The following is a 15,615-nucleotide window of genomic DNA, read 5'->3' as shown; positions in this document are numbered from 1 at the left end:
GTTATGGCCGTTATTTTTAATGTTTTTCAAAATCATCACATACCTTAGATGTGTTGACGAGGTTTTTTAAGAGCCGCGGCCATAACTTTGTTTAGTTTGTTTTTTACACGTTCCGTTTTTCGATGTTTTAAGTAATGAAATTTTCGTCACCTGGATGGGACGGTCCAATCATTTGTTTACATCTCAAATCACTTCAGATCCCAAGACCAGAGGTAAAAAATGCTGGTCACAATCCGGCAAAATTAGAAGCTTCGTTGTCAAGTTTTACAATTGCAGGCACCAATTAATGATTGTATGTCCCAATTGGAGTACTCACAGAAGTAGTGACACAAAAGGACTAAGAAGCAGTAAATTAACAAATTCTTTTTTTTCTGCCTCTATTTCAAAATCACTCTGTATATGTTTACAACAGTTAAAGGGTTAAGAAAAGTAAAATTAACATTTTTAAGACAAGGATGACGCTGGTAATGTTATTTTAATCCTTACCTGTTCGAGTAAATATATTATAAATTTTAGAAAAATTCGTTCATAAATAATAATGATATTGAGCCCAAAAGGCTTAGGTGGGTCACCTTGTATTATGAATCTTTATGACCATAACTACGTTAATATCTTAAGTAACCATGAAAAAGAGCTTTTTTCTTTGTTTTTTCAACTATTTTTCAAAATAACATTACCAAAAAAATTATACGTGATACAAAGTTTAGTTTAACAGAGGGCTTAAAATGCAAAAAAAAATCAGTTGACTACCAAATTTTTATTAAACATTTTTATCACATTTTTTTACACATTCGGATGGCTCACAATACTTAACAGCTACCTAACGTTGGTGAGTAACCCACATCTTCAATACATACAAATATTTCCTACCACAAAATTAATATAAACTAGGTTAGAATTTAGACTCTGTACAAAAAGAACAAACGTTGTAATCAAGCTTTGCCCCTTCCTGAAAGTAAAAAAGGTGTCTATATTACTTTAGAATACGATTCCTAAATAGCAAAATATGACCAACGATTGTGCAGCAGTCTAGTAAATTTTTATTTCTTGTGTCAAATAGAAAGTACTTACCTTATAGATATTTAAATTAAATGATGGATATTTCTTGACCCGTCGAAATAATCTTTCGTTTTGCTCCATCCAGGTTAAATTTTGATCTAAAAGAAATACAATGTAATAAATAACAATAAAGGTAAAGCTACCATGAATTCATTTTAATTTGTTGACTATAATCAAAATTTTACGTTCATCTTGTCTTAAAATGCTGAACTGACAGTTGTTTTCATTTTTTACGCAAGGACGCAGCAGAAGGTGTCCAAAATGATGGTGACTGGTACCTTCAAAATTTGTCCCTGCTTGAAAAAAATATCAAATTTTAGTTAAAAGTTTGATCAATTTAGAAATACAAGATAAACAAATCTGTCGTTTTTCGTAAGATTTTAATTCGAGAAAAAGTAGTTACGAAATATTTCACTAACAGAAATAGGTGTTGTTGTCACTTTAAACAAAGTCGACATTTCGTTTCGATTTATTAATGTTGACCACAATTAAAATTTGAGGTTGCCTGCAAAGTGTCATAATAAATGTATCACAATGTCTTAGATAAGCCTTCAGACAATATTTCATAGTTGGCTAGACAACAAGTCAAAATGTCAAACTCATAACATTCGCGAGGGTTTCGTTTTAACTTTTATATGCGAATGTCAAATTTGCGAATGTTAAGTCTATTAACTTGTGTAAATGGGGGGTTAACTTCAAAGAAAAACACCATGTAAATTAAAAAATTAAATTAAATTAGAAAAAAGCTTAATTGTAATTATAACATATGTAATAATATTTTGAAAAGCTACACCCACTTTTAATCTGTCTAAAATTTTAATTTTTTTTCAAGGAAAACAATTTTTTCCTTTTAATAAACTTTAATAACCTGTTAAGTCGACAAAAAATACTAAAAACACAATAGAAAAATGAAATTCACTTTGGCCAACAATTCATAGAATTGTTCCAAAAACACATAAAAACCGCATGATATGGCCGTAATAATAAGATTTAAAAAAAAGTAAAGTTTTATTTAATTTTTATGGTCATAAGGAAGTGAAGTTTAGATTCTTTGTTAGTTCTTAAAAGCATTTTCGTTCCAGGATTTTATTTACTCTTTCAGGGGGGTAGCGAATGTTGAATTCGCAAATGTCGAACCCGCGAATGTTGATTGGTTTACTCTACTCGGTATGTCACTAAACAGAGGTCCTACTTATCTCTACAAAATGACGAAAATCTTAGATAGAAAAAATCATTCGCTTATACACTATTCCTTTTCTGTTCAATTTCTAAGCGAAAATCGATATTACCTTAAAATTAAAATTTTAGTTTCAATGAATTTAAATTAAGATACAAGTGAATAACTTATTACTTACAGAATAATATTTGTTACAATCATAAAGTTTCGTGAAGCACACTGTACCAAGTAGGTAGGATTACAGGGTGGAATGTTTTCTCAAGTAGTCATAAGACCAAAAAGGTCAGCACCGAGTTGTCTCCCATACATGACCGTCAGGTTAAAATAAAAAGATTAGACGATTGAAAGTTCTTTAGCGCTTCCGTAACTATTTGATTTTTAGATACCAGCATAGCTCTATATTGTTACTTCTGTGTTTTGGCAATTTCCCCAACTTTGTTAAAATAATTACCCAAAACATGATTTTACATTTTCAATGATTTCTTTATACATATCTCAAATTGTGCTACTGTAGCAACTTTTTAGACTTTTCCAAAATGATGAAAACATTCATTGAGGTGGACATTTGTTCTCAATTTTTAAAATATTTAGTAATGTCAAGATATGTTATTTTTTAATTTTTCGTGATGCGTGTAAAATGTATAGTTTTTTGACGTCCACGTATAAAAAGTAAAGGACAAATTAGTGTTAAAGTTTAATACACCAGTATTAATAGCTATTTGTGTATTAAGAGCGTAAAAATTGTCGATTGAAAGAGACAAAAAGTTTAAAGTTACTCGGCAATCTTTCAAAAACGGCAATTTAAATTTGCGCTCGAAATACACACAATATTTTTTCTACAATCTTGCATTTTCCGCGATTAAAAACAACTTCTACTTCTAATTTTTAGATTATTAAGACCTAACCACACACCACCTCCTATGTTGCCATGGTAAAAATACCAAAAAATCGTGATCGAGTGTTTTTTCAATTTAAAAAAAAATTGTAGCTCTAGAACATATTCTTTACCTACCTGTAATATTTTGTCATTCGGAAGTACCCATATATCCGTTGTAAAATTTGGTAGAATTGATTTTATTAAATACCCGCGCATTCGTTGAAACACAAGAAATGACAAGATGAACTAATATCTAAGTCTAATTTTTTTAAATTTATTATCAATTAAAACACTGTGTGACAAAGTTTTAGTGGCCAAAAAACTATTCTATAGGTAGCTCACCTTTTGATGAAACATATGCCGTTAACCGCAAGTCACCACCAAATTTTATATTCAATTTTAAATGTAAAATTTTATGACTTTGTAAGTTTTTAACATTTTTGTTTCCAAAATAAAAGTCTGTACATTGTCAAATACAATCAGTTTAAAATTATTGTAAAAAAATCGAATTTTGTAATAAAGACTAAAAAAATTGTATCAAAGTTGGCGGCTAAACAAGTTATGATTTGCATATATTTTTTTTTAATTTCAGTTTTTTTATGTGTATTTTAAATATTGATGACCATACATACATTAAAATCATAAGTAAAATAGAAAAATAATCTCTTTTCTATGTTTTTCTTAACACTTATGTTAAAAATTGTGAAAGTTTTGAGGGAAGGATGTTCTTTGGGTATGTACTTTGTTTGGATTACATAACACATTCAAAATTAATTTGAATTTGTTACACAGTGTAATTTTGAAAACAAAATTGTTATGGTACACATTTTTAACGAATTATTTTTTACTTGAAATATAAAATTTATTAGATGATGCCATCATTTATTATTTCTCTTTATTATTTATTTATTATTTTCGAGGGATATAATATTTCGAAATCGGGAAAACGTTCGAAACAAACTCTAAAGCAAGGCAAATTCATCTGCCTGGTTTATTGCTGAATTGTGGTAGAAAATATGCTAATTTTACAAACGATTTTCACCCTTATGGATGATTGGCATGTGTCAAATGGTTAGTATGTTGGGTTGCATATTTTTCAAAACACGAACTTTAGTTGAGGGGTAGAACAGCCGTAAGTGACATACAAATTGATCTTCAATATTATGATGTAAAACAAAATATTTTTCTTAGGTTGAATTTAATTTTGACAAAATATACCTACTCATTTTAAACAGTTTCAACTTATATCGATTACTAAATTTCGAAAAATGGCCTACGAATGTGCAGAACGCAAATAAATCTGTTTCTTGTGAAAATAAACAAATCTAAAAATTTTTGGAAGTGTGAGCCACTGATCCTACATTTACTTAAATGATAATCCCATTAAGTGAAAAATCACCAAGGGCTAATAATTCATTAGTTTCTTTATATAAAATTCCGGATATATAATTTTGTTATCTTACAAATTAAATTTACAATTTGTTTGATTTTTTCATAAAAAAGTCCATAATGTCAGTAAACAAATAAAAACAAATAAACAAAAAACATAACTATCGCACAATGAAGTATAAGAAAATATACAGTATGGTCCACGAGTGATAATTAGCCTGACCGAATTCTAACTGCAACCCAAAATACATTTTCATAGCATTCGTTGTCAAATTTATATTTACAACAAGACAGCTGTCAGAGTTTCGACAAATCCTTTCACTCAAGGTAGTTTCTAATCGCATGCAAAATCCCATCTCCTCCGACGAAACGTTAAGCAGGAAAAAGCAATGCTAAAACTTAGCAGTCTTCATAAATTAAAAGCATAATAGCGTCAGTAGATTGTTCTGAAAAATTTGTCAACTTTGACGTTAATTTCAAATATTTACGACAGCTATGAAAATGTATGCTGGGTTGCAGTTTGAGATTAGTCAGGCTCGTTATCACTCGTGGACGACGGTGTATGAAAACGATTACGAAAACACAATTTGAAATTTGGAAGTAACAATGCGTATAACACCCCGGACTTCAAAAATTCTTACAAAGTTGGGAAATGCTTTGTGTAAAGTTTCAATAGTTTTTTGTGTGATATGTCCGCATTTTTTGCTTAAAGTATTTATAAGACCATAACTGGAAAAAAAATTCTAATAAAATTTTTACCGAAACGTAAAGTTTTATTGCAGCAGAAATGAAAAGTTAGTCTTTCACATTTTGGGTACGTTTCCCTTGCTTATGTTTTTGGTCTTAATTTATAAATCCATCTTTATAAGATGTTTAAATTTATTAATGTAAGTACTTACCTTGGAAAGATAAATGAAATGATGGATAATTCATGACCCGTAAAAATAAATGTTTGTTTTGCTCCATCCAGGTTGAACTTTGATCTGAAAAAAAATCAAGCGTTACAAAGAACAACAATAAGCAGTATTTCACATGTCTATATAGCCCTGACGTAAACCGTAGATGGAAGAAATAATTTATTTATAATTAACGTTAAACTATATAAATAGACACAGCTTACACAATGACATGTCTCTACGACTACTTTTATTTCAATTTGTTGAAGGTAATTCCTCAAATAGTATCTGATGATTTTAAATTTTAAAATGTTTGCAATATAATGTTGCCTGTACTTGATTGAATTTTTTTTCTCTTTTGAAGATTGTGTTATTCAGTTTTTGTACTCCTTTGTATTATTTGTAAATATTTGATAAATTGTAATTGTTAAAAAGATTAACTGTTTTGCAGCTAGTCATGTCAGCTTAAATAGATTTTTCAAATTTTAGTTCAACAAGGTACGCATCAATTTGTAAATTTGAATAAAAAACATTTAAACTGACAAGCTTTGACTAAATCTAAAATTAACCCACTCTTGTGCTATTTCATTTGTTTTGATAATAACTAGCATTGAGAAGAGTCGACAAATAAAAAAAATGTAATACATTTTACATTTTCTAGAAAAAAGTAAAAGGATTTTCTAAGTAGCGCTCTGATAATGATAGATACCCTTGCTACCAAAACGCTCGTCAGCATTATTAGACAACGTTTGGTAAGTGGGAAAGCAATACATTTTTTTATAAAATAAATAAAAACCCAATGAAATTGTACGTTTACCTATGAGATCACTTAAGTAAAAAAATGCTTACAAGGGTCATGTTAAACTGAAATGCATGTGGATGCCATAGTTAAATTCTGTTAAATTGATGATAATAAACAATTTTTGGTTTGAATTTGTAAAGGATTATTTTATTATCAGGATACTGGCAACCCATTTTGACTTTATGATGTGTATTCTAACTTTTGAATAATGTAGAAAAGACTTTAAGCCTCTAACTTACTAACCTTTCTTTTTGATGTTGATCCTCTGATGCACCGGCAATGTTGAGGAGTGATACATTTGAGAATTTGGCTTAAAAGACTATATATATCACTTTGTCAAAATTTAGACAAATAGAAATAAGTCAAATTCAGTAATGCAAGAAATGTTCACTATTTCAGATGTCGAATGCTATTGATCTCTAGCTTTGAGAGTTGGTACAGTATTCACTTTCGAAAAGCCCCACCCAAGTAAGCTTCGATAAGTTGAATGGGCGTGGCAAGAAGTAAAAGATCGTTTGGCTGGTTAAAACTTAGATTTATAAAACTTAGTTTTCGTCATAATAAAATAATCCTTTTAGGAAAGGAGTTCATACCTGGCGATGTGGACATTTAGACTCTAGGTGAACTGGTAAAAACCAGCTCTAATAATTATAATTAATGGTAGGCGGTACCCCATTTCTTTCTTTCACAGTGAGTTGCACACAAGATGAATTCTATCTTATGTTTTGGCCATTTTAAAAATTAAATGCCACAGAGATTTCAAAAAATTGTATTAAGAAACGTTGTTTAAAATTAAATTGGAAACCGTTGAGCCAAAATTCTACACAAAATTTATATCAGTCAACGTGAATTATTAAAAGACACTAGGTGGCCCTCCGAAATCGATAAATCTCGCTTTTTTCGTGGACCTCGATTTTCCGTGACCTTTGATTTTAATTTGGGATTTTTTATTTAGTTTACTATAAAACAAAGATGGTCACGGAAAAGCAAGATCCTCAAAAAGCGAGATTTACCGATTTCCGAGGGCCACCTAGTTAATTCTCATTTTACATATAGCAAAGTTGTTTGTGTCCTTTAATGTTTGAAACTCGGATAGATAGAAATAATTCTTCTTGGCATTTTTTTTAATTATAGATTAAAGTACCAAGGAAAATAAATTAAAAACCAACGGGCTTCGTTATAAAAAATCAAACAGTACGCGGAAAATGTATAAATTTTATAGCTTAATAGGAGTACTCACAACACAAAAGGCGTAAACCAGTAAATCAGCAGATTCTTTATCAAAATACCAAAAGACTGCTACTGATAATTTTTGTGAGTTTGTGATAATTAAATTTATGGAATTCCAGTTACGTATCGAAACAATCATTTTTTACCGAAATTAGGACTTAGGTCGCCCTTTAAAATTGGTAAATTTCGCTTTTTTCGTGAACCGATTTCCGAAGGCATCTAATTAACTCTCATTTAACATTTAACAAAAAAATATAACTTCGTTATTTATGTTCTTCGATTTTTGAAACTCTCATCGATATAAATAATTGTGCTTGGCAATTTTTTAACTTTAGATTAAAAATAAATAAATACTTAAAAGTACAAAAAAAAATTAAAAACCAACGGGCTTTGCTATAAAAAAATAAACAGGAAAATTCATAAAACATACAGGTTGCATTTACTACGATTGTAGTTAACTCTCATTTAGCAATTAGCAAATATAACTTCGTTGTTTATGTCCTTCGATTTTTGAAACTCTGATAGAAATAATTGCGCTTGGCATTTTTTTATATTAGATTAAAAATAAATATTAAAATGTACAAAAAAAAAAAAACACCAACGGGTTTTGCTATAAGAAATTGACCCGGAAAATGTATAAATCAAACAAGATTTATTTCGATTAAATTCTCAAATTAGTTGCCAGATTAATTTACATTCAATTAAATTATTGTCTAAACCAGCAAATTGCTTCTTGTTAGTTTAATTTTAGTTGCCACGGTTATTCCAGTTAATTAGAGAAATAAGAAAAGTTAAAGAAAGAGTTAAACGTTCTTATTTAGCACGTCCAACTTTGATGTTTACACATACGTTTTTCGATTATGTTTTAAGTAATGAAATCTTCGTCACCCGGATGGAACCGTCAAACACCAGAATTCGTCAAAAAATGCTGACGCGCGTTTCGATAGTAATGCTACCTACCATCATTTTAAAATTAACAAAATTACAATTTATTCCCAAACACCAAATTTCGTCAAAAAATGCTGACGTGCGCTTCGATAGCAATGCTGCCTACCATCATCAGAGCGATGACACGCTTTTAGTATATAGAGACGAAATATTTGTTAGATTTTAGATTAATCATCGCTGTGATGATAGTAGCATTGCTATCGAAACGCGCGCCAGCATTTTCTGACGAAATTTGGTGTTTGGGAATAAATTGTAATTTTGATAGTTTTAAAATTTTAAGTTAGTATTACGCTTCACTACACAATACGGACCTGGGCCAGTTGAGCAGCATATTATTTATGACAGGGTAAAATTTGCGGTATTGCTCCATTGTTGGCATACTTAACTGCAGCACAATGGGACCCACCATAAAAACCAATTTCTCTCTGCAAAAGTATACAATAAATGTTCCAGCCATAAATGTTTCAAAAGCAGGCAACGCAATTTGACTGCACCTAGAGTGAGTGGACTCATAAAATTGTTTGTGCACAGCTGTGCTGTATGTTATTTGTATAATTTTCAACGGATTATTTAAGTACGGTCTAAGAAAACAGCCGATAGAAGCAGGTACCCGGCTACTTTTGTAGGATCACAGTTGGTGGCTGATCATTAGGTGGTTTTCTAGGGACTAACATTTTCAATAATGATGGTATTTTCGTACTTAATTAATATTTTTTTAGGTAAAGACCACTTAAGTGACATACAAATTTATCTTCAATATTATGATGTAAAACAAAATATTTTTCCTAGGTTGAATTTAATTTTGACAAAATATACCTATTATCAAAATTACAATTTATTCCCCAAACACCAAATTTGACAAAAAATGCTGACGCGCGTTTCGACAGCAATGCTATCATCATCAGAGCGATGATTAAAGTTTAATCATCGCTCTGATGATGATGAATCTGTCAATAATTATTTAATTAGATAATTTTGTAATTCTGTAGCTTAATAACCTTAACTTGACTTTTTTTTGTAATACTTTGTTAGACCGTCATTTGTGTTAATATACATATATCTCTTTGATTAGCCTTTTTTGTTCTTTTCGTTATCGTTTGGTATGGTATGGTATTAAGGGGGAGGATGATGTATTCACTGCACTCAGGCCGCAATCGGCCCATTGTGCTGCCTCCCATTTTTCCCAGCTAGCTTCCTTCGAACCAGCCCAGCTTCAAAGCAAATTGAAGGAGGGCGGAGGGGGAAGTGCTGGGGACCATGCCCATATCTGGGTATTGATCCTTTCCCCACATGGATCTTCTTAAATCGACGAGCGCGAGACAGTGACAAAATACATGCTCCACGGTCTCGTCGTCTTCTTCACATCCTCTGCATTGAGGGTTGCTTTTTACACCTACCTGGTGTAGGTGCTTATTTAGACCGCAGTGTCCCCTAAGAATTCCCACTAATAAGCGGAGGTTTCCTCTAGACAACCGCAGTAGATAATTTGTGACCTTTTGAAGAGGTACTGGCATTGTTTGTCTCGAGATCCGACAACCGATAGTGTTTCGCCATCTATTGCTGTGGTGCTCGAGATTGCTTTTGTTTATCAGCCCGTACATTGCTTCGAGGTTTAGCGGTATGGTTGGTCCCGGTCCATATGGTTTCCTGGATCCGCCTTTCGCCAAGCCGTCGGCGATGTCGTTGCCTGTTATCTTTGTGTCCTTTAACCCAAGCCAGAGTGATCAAGTTTGTTCTGGACAACCTTGTGAGTTCTTCGTGGGTTTCGTATCGTATTAAATTTTTTGCAATGAGAACGAAAAAATTTCATCATTTTAATGTTGGAACGTGTATTTTACATAATTATAAAGAATTTTCGAATCCTAACACAAATACATATAAGTAATTCAAAATGTAATATCAACATAATGCTTCTGAATTTGTGAAATAAATTATAAACATTCGTTTCCTTCTCATTGTTATACGCAAAATTAGTTTTCTATTGCAATCCAATTTTGCTGTTTAATTAATCCACAAATAGGTACTTTCCAGAATCTTTTGTAAGAAGTCTGTTTACCTATTTGTTTTTAATTCTTAAAAAAAGTGGGGACTTTAAGTGGAACATTAAAATGTCGTTGAACTAAAAGGTTTTTGTAAACAATCTATTTGGAGTGGTAATATGTATAAAGACGACCGGTAAGTACAAAAAATCATTTTGAAGTTAACTGTTTGGCCAATTTTGCTCACCTTGTTTTCTTTACGATCTATTTCATGATGTGGCAACCTTCGTTATATCAATCTAATGAAGATGAAAATGATGATTTTATCGACGTAATTGGTGTAGAGCCAATGGACGTTCCAGAGCAAAACTTGTTAAAATAAGGTAAGTCAAGAAAACCTATCATTATTTTAAATAAAAGTTAGATATTTTTTTACGGACCTAATATTTATAAATGGAATTAATAACTACAAAATTTGTTTTTTCTTTAGGTGCCAGCGAGGTGCGAAAATATTTGTGCAATTCTGCACTTGGTCAGGAAAGTCTATAAAAACTTGATTAACCGGGGAGAGAAAGCACCTGTGCAGGTTACATCTGAATTAACGGAAATCCCATATCGGACAAATCAGCGCATCATCAATTCTATCGGAGAAAACTGAAAAGAATTTGGTTGCTTTAAGTACACAAAGTGACGGAATAAGTCCAAATCATATGCGATTGACAACTTTGCTGAAAACTGTGGACACCAGATTTTGCGACTTCCACCATACCACTGTGTGCTAAATCCCATCCAGTTGGTGTGGAGCCAACTCAAACACCGAGGGAGGAAGGGTAATTTAACGCCAAATTTGACTAATTCTGTCATCAATTTGATTTGCGAAGAGGCTCAAAAAAATTGACGGTGTTCTTTGGTCCAATTGTATTGACCACACAGTTCACGTGGAAAACAATTTCCTAGGTCGAAATGACTTTCCAGAACTCATTATAAACACTTATGATGACAGTGATGATTCTGATGTGGAATGATTAATTTGTAGTTTTTTTTATAACTTTATATAAATTTCATAATTTTTGTTTAATTTTTAATTAGGTAGATAGGATTAGGATGTTCTTTATAATTTTTTTATAATTATGTAAATACACATGTCTCAACATTTTTTTTTATTTGTTTGTTCTTTTCGTAAAAACTTGATGTCTCTCGGTTTTTTTCAAATTAATAAACAAAAATCAAAAATTTAATAACGTTTTTAAAAGAAAACATATTGAAATGGTCCACATTTTTCTACCTACTTGGAAATGTCGTAAATTTTAATTTTGAGACACAATAGCCTGTTTACACCCTCCACATTATGAGCGCAATAAGATAATATTTGACTTTAAAAGTCAGGTTCTCCATGGTAAAATCTGCCCACTATATGAGAGCGCGCCAAGAGTTTGTACAAAACCGCGGACTCAAGGAGGCTACTTAAACCCGAACGAAGTTCGGAGGCACAAATAAACGATAACGAAAAGAACAAAAAAGGCTAATCAAAGAGATATATGTATATTAACACAAATGACGGTCTAACAAGGTATTACAAAAAAAAGTCAAGTTAAGGTTATCAAGCTACAAAATTACAAAATTATCTAATTAAATAATTATTGACGATTACAAAATGGCGTATCTCTAACAACAAAATGGCGGAATCCCGTAGGTAGAGGTCAGAAAATGTACGCTAACGGCGGGAACACGCGGACAGCTGTCAATTTAACTCTCGCGACTTAAATTAGTTAACCGCTCACGAGGTTACGTAAAGGTACTTATCGCGTTGTTGGCGTCGATGCTCCTATAGGAACACAGATCCTCCTGCCTGGGTAGAAACCTCTGGATCGGGACTGCCAAACTCGAAGCCAAACTCGAACTTCCAAGGAAAGACCAAACGGGTAGAAGAAGGAAAGCAAGAAAAAAAAACCTGTGATGGAGGAAAATCCCTTTAAGTATGGGGACGCCCGAAATATCGTAAGTTCTCAATAGTCACCAGTGATGGAGGGCGTCTTAAATGAGAGTGAAGTTGGTGGTAACTACTATTCCAACCAAGTCGAGTAAGGATTGATTTATCCCTCTCCAATCCAAAAATTTATGTTGTTGATCACTTATCCGACAACGTCGATTAGGAATCTCTTTTCAAAAATCCAGAACACTCAAGGATGATTTTCAAAATTTAAGATTCTTGCACCCGTTTACACACCAACCCACACCGAAACCAAAATGACCGAAGCTCCGGTCCTTCCTCATCATCTTGTACAAAAAACACGTCACGAGGGACAGTGCCACCAACCTACGATAACCAAAATAACCGGGTGATATAGATGACAGCTGATCGTGAAGTAGGGTTATGTGGTTTGTTTACAAAATCTTCAGCGGAAAACCGACGAAGTCGCCAGACATTAAGGAATTTGACTACAACACCAATTACGACACAACAATGACTCCCGTATTGATACTAAACCTTTTAGGATCACCAGGACAACAAAGAAAAAAGCAGACTAAAACCAAAGTAGGGGAAGAAAACGTGGACGCCAAAATTGAGGCAACTAGTGTCCAAGCAGCTACCCCTGGAACAGGTAACAGAGGAAACTGTGGTTACTTGGTTTTAATCAAGTAACTTCCTTCAAAGCAAAATCCGCGAATGATACAATTCAGGGGTGCGATTTTATTTCTGTTCGATACGCTAACGAAGTGATAAATTTTCGTTAGTGACGTCATTTTTCACCATCCTGTCAAAGAATGCGATTTTATTTCTCCAAAATATCACTTCGGTAAGTGATATTTTTTCACTCACCTTACTCTGCCGATAAAAACTCACATAACCTAAAACCGCTGTTATTCCTTTCCCGTCAACAAGCCATCTTTAGTGTTGTGCGCTTGTGTACAAGTTGAAGAGGTAAATTATGAATACTTTTCAATTAATAAGAATTTAAAGTTTAACAGATTAAAACAGATGTTATTTAAGAAATAAAAACATTAATAACAATTTTTTAATCATTTATTTTCGTTGGTAGCATTATAGAGCAAAAACAAAGAGGTTCAAAGCCATCATTGGAACAACGGGCCCTTATGATCCAATTCATGGAAAACGAAAATAAATTTGCTCGAAACCAAGAGAGTGATGGGGCCAAAGTTGCAGGACTATGGAAAACCTTAGTCCTGCAACTTAATGCTATGGGTGGAGCAAATAAAGACAAAAAACAATGGCAGAAGGTTTGTATTGGTATTTAAAGCCCTATGTTTCATGATGGTAACTTTAAATATTCCCTAGTGTTGGAATGACTGGAAAAGTGCCATTAAACAGAAGGCAGCAAAATTGAAAAGAAAGAGGCAACAAACAGGTGGGGCAGGACCATCAGAAGATGATGAACTGCAGGAATTGAATGCCATTGAAAGTCGGGTTCTTCAGATCATTGGGCCCGACTACTGTGTTGATGGGAAGACTCAAGAACTTCCCATCATCAAGATGAAGGTAAGTACATAATTTCTTGCTTCCAGGTTTATTTCTTTTAGGTTCCTGAAAAATAAATTATAATTGGCTCGGCTCGTACTTGAAATTTGTGTGTTATATGTACAACTTATTATGTGCATTTATATTTTTTTAATTAAATAAACTTCATCATTTTTAGAACACACCTTCAGATCCTGTAGTTCCTCTGACTGAAAACCTGCATAATTCGGTAGTTGGTACCTCATGCTCCTCTGCTGCCCCACTTTGTGTTCCTTTTGTTTCAGAAGTACTAAAACATGTGTGTATAGTACTTTCCTAAATTAATCCCTTGTATTGTAGAATCCCATTGAATGTATTGTGGAATCCCGTCGTGCCTCACCTCAGCCATCAACTTCTTCTACAAATACCTCTAGAAAACGAGACCACCCTGAGAAGAATGTACCCATTAGTTCCTATTTTATATCCGTTCACAATTAATACCTCTGTTCGTAGAATCCTGCTGCCAATTTTTCCTCTCCTCAAAAAAAAGAGAAAACGGCGAGTACTTCTTGAGGACGAGTACAAGCAAAAATTATTAAAAATTGAAGAGGAAGCAAATATAATTCGCAGACAGCAAGCTGCTGCTCTGGCCATGCAAGCTACTGCAATGTAGCAACTTGTTGAAGTGAACAAAGAAATTTTATGTGTTTTAAAAAAAATATAATCGAATAAATAATTTCTTTTACTTATCTGAATTATCACCATTCCTTTTAATTTTCATCGTTACTTAGATTAGCAAAACTGACTTAAATCAGCTTGGAGCATGGGCAACCCATTATACAATAAAGTTTAACAACTTTAAATATCCTTACTTTATTAATTTATTACAAGAAAACCATGCAACTCTTAAAATAAAAAACAATAACACAAAAAATATAAGAAAGCAAAGGCATAATATCCTAAATTAGGTGCAAAACCTTTAAATAAAATTTTAAAAATATTTAATTTTTAACTTGTGGGATATTTGACGCAAATGAAGAGCGCAAGTCCAAGAAAATAAAAATGAAAAATAATGATGGCAGACACAGTTTATTTGTAGACTGGTTTATTATTGCTAGTAATTAATAAAGTAGTTCCGAATCATTTGTGCTCGGTTCCGCGTAGCAATTCGCAGCATTTGCCCTCCATCTACAGGTGCAAATGCAAGTGCATGGTCATCATCGCCGTTGTTATCATTATGTTGGTTGATTTCGTCTTCAGGCGGTAGGGGCAAATTTCTCGCAATCATCAAATTATGCAGAATAATGCAGGCATTAATGATGGTCCCTGCCTTTTCTGGTGAATAGTGGAGTCCCCGTTCCCCCATCAAACAACGAAATCGTGTTTTAATAATTCCGATACAACGCTCAATACATGATCTCGCCCTACGATGAGCGATGTTGTATCGGAATTCAGGGGTGTTTTCTGGGGGATTTCTTACTGGGGTATACAGAAATGGCGTTAAGGGGTAACCACTATCTCCTGCAGAAAACTGTTACAAAACTTAATATTTTTTTGTTATAGATTACCAATTAACCAAGAGTTTCTAATTCCCTGGGCAAAACGGGTTTGCATAAGAGCTTGTATATTGCTCGTTTGCCAAACAAAAGCATCGTGGGATGCACCACCATTTGCCGCATTTACACCAAAAACTTCGTTGTTGGGACCACATATCTATGAAATAGAGTTTAATGAGTTCAATCAGATCCATCAAAAGAAGAAATATTTACAATTTGTACGTTTTTTGAGTGGAAACCTTTCC

This window comes from Gnatocerus cornutus, unplaced genomic scaffold, assembly GCF_029298725.1.
Source record: "Gnatocerus cornutus isolate USDA-ARS CGAHR unplaced genomic scaffold, icGnaCorn1.1 ctg00000033.1, whole genome shotgun sequence".
Taxonomy (NCBI): domain Eukaryota; kingdom Metazoa; phylum Arthropoda; class Insecta; order Coleoptera; family Tenebrionidae; genus Gnatocerus; species Gnatocerus cornutus.
The sequence above is the reverse complement of the archived record's forward strand: the minus strand, read 5'-3'. Positions refer to the sequence as shown.